Below are 1845 nucleotides of genomic sequence, written 5' to 3' on the forward strand. Positions count from 1 at the left end.
ACAAGGGATGGGGGGCGCCAAAACATACTCTTGCTCCGGGCACCATGGCGCCTAGGTACACCTCTTGGGGGGTTAATACACCTCTCGGATTAGTTACTGACTTTGAATATGAAATGGAAGACATTACTTAATTTTTTTTTTAAAGCTTAGCACATTTTTCAAAAACTTAAGTGTAGGTTTTATGCTTCACAGCATTCATGTGCCAATAACCCGTGCTCTGGGCTGGTAGTGTGAAAGGGGTATTATTTATACTAGACAATAGTAAGGCTTGCCTTTGTGTTTAGTAAATCAGCATATTTTTACCTTTAATATAGATCCTAGTGAAACACATCGTTCAAGACGTGTCCTGGTCTCTCGTAGCGGTAGTGGACCAGCAACATCTGCAAAAACTCCAAAAGGCCAACGCAGATTACAAGGTAGTCTCCAGCAATAGTAATACAATAATAAAGTGTGGTACTGTTGAATGTTATTTCTACATACATTTTTTACCCTGTAAAACTTTTTCCCCCCAATAACAGAACCAAGTGAAACACAGCGTGGGAGAACCATGCTGTTATCTAGAAGTGAAACAGTAGCTTCAACATCTTGCACATGGTAAATATAATCTTTTTAAAAAAAAATTTTTAGATAACTTTGTATGTACTTTAGAGTAAATTTTAATTTATTCTAACATAACTTTCTAATTTTACAGGGTGATTCACAGAAAGTCAACGTACAGAGAGTCAGGATGCGGAAAGAAGACACCTTAAAAAAAGACACACCTCAGAGGTTGCCCCAAGGCCTGAACAAACTGTACAGCAAAAACAACCGGAAAAATTAACTCCTTCACATATCCTGGAAAGTAGCACCGGAGTCTCGATGCCAATATTTGGGGACCCAAAGGCCATTGCAGAAGGTACTAGAATATTTGCATTTTTCACTATCTGCAAATGAGGAGCAACCAACATAACTTTTTCATAACCAATTGCATGTGGCGGCCATCCAGTCAGAGTGAACATGGGTAAAACTGTTAGGAGCTTAATTTAAGAGTAGATTTCAAACTTTCACAAAATCAGCATCATTGTTTTTCTGAGCCACCCATAAAGGGTATAGGTGTATGACCATTGTGTAACAGCGCACACCTCTCTGCCTATTCCCTTTTACAAAGCTATGTCATTTAAGAATGGTAAACCTCTTACATTTGTTTCACATACAGGCTGCACCACTGCACACAAAACTGCTATATTCTATGTTAGACCAGTGGCAGCGGTCATATTGTGCCCTGCCTCTCAGAAGACAATAATACCTCATGAAGTTATGTTGCACACTAGAGAGGCAATGCTGGTTTCCCTCGAAACCAAAACTGAAAAACATTTTTTAACTTAAAATGGCAGCCAGAAAGTGGGAATGGGTGGTGTTGTGGATTTTGGGTGATGGAATGGGTGACACATCACCAAAAGGAAACAGCCAGATCCATATTAACAGCAGCAGATTAACCTCCTCTGGGGGAATTTGTTAATGCAGTCTTGAAGAAAACCGTCTTTTGGATAAACTACTTACTAAGTTACCTCTTTTCTCCCTTTTTTTTTTTTACAACTATAGATTGGATTGCAACTTCTCTGTCGAGCCCAATACTGCAGCCTTTCCAGGTAACAGAAGAAGAGATGACACACTTATCCAATGTACAGCATCAGAAGAGCACATTGAATCTGCCCCAGCATTCACTCTAGAATTGTCAGCTGGGGAGGATGTAGAACCTTTAGATGAGCTTGATATGTCACAAGGACAATCAACTCCCATAGGTAAATGTCTATTCTAGGGTATTAAGACCTTTGATTTTTTCAGTAAAAGTTTTTATAGGCAAGT

General features: G+C 39.3%; 1 long non-coding RNA gene across 1 annotated transcript; it reads left to right on the top strand.

Moving 5' to 3' along the window:
• The first annotated feature begins 328 nt into the window (after positions 1 to 328).
• Positions 329 to 889, top strand: LOC134911796 (uncharacterized). The gene is made up of 3 exons (XR_010176846.1): positions 329 to 416; positions 519 to 594; positions 692 to 889. It is a non-coding gene; the product is annotated as an uncharacterized LOC134911796 (long non-coding RNA).
• Positions 890 to 1845: the final 956 nt, after the last annotated feature.

The sequence above is a fragment of the Pseudophryne corroboree genome, chromosome 4, assembly GCF_028390025.1.
Source record: "Pseudophryne corroboree isolate aPseCor3 chromosome 4, aPseCor3.hap2, whole genome shotgun sequence".
Classification (NCBI taxonomy): Eukaryota; Metazoa; Chordata; class Amphibia; order Anura; family Myobatrachidae; genus Pseudophryne; species Pseudophryne corroboree.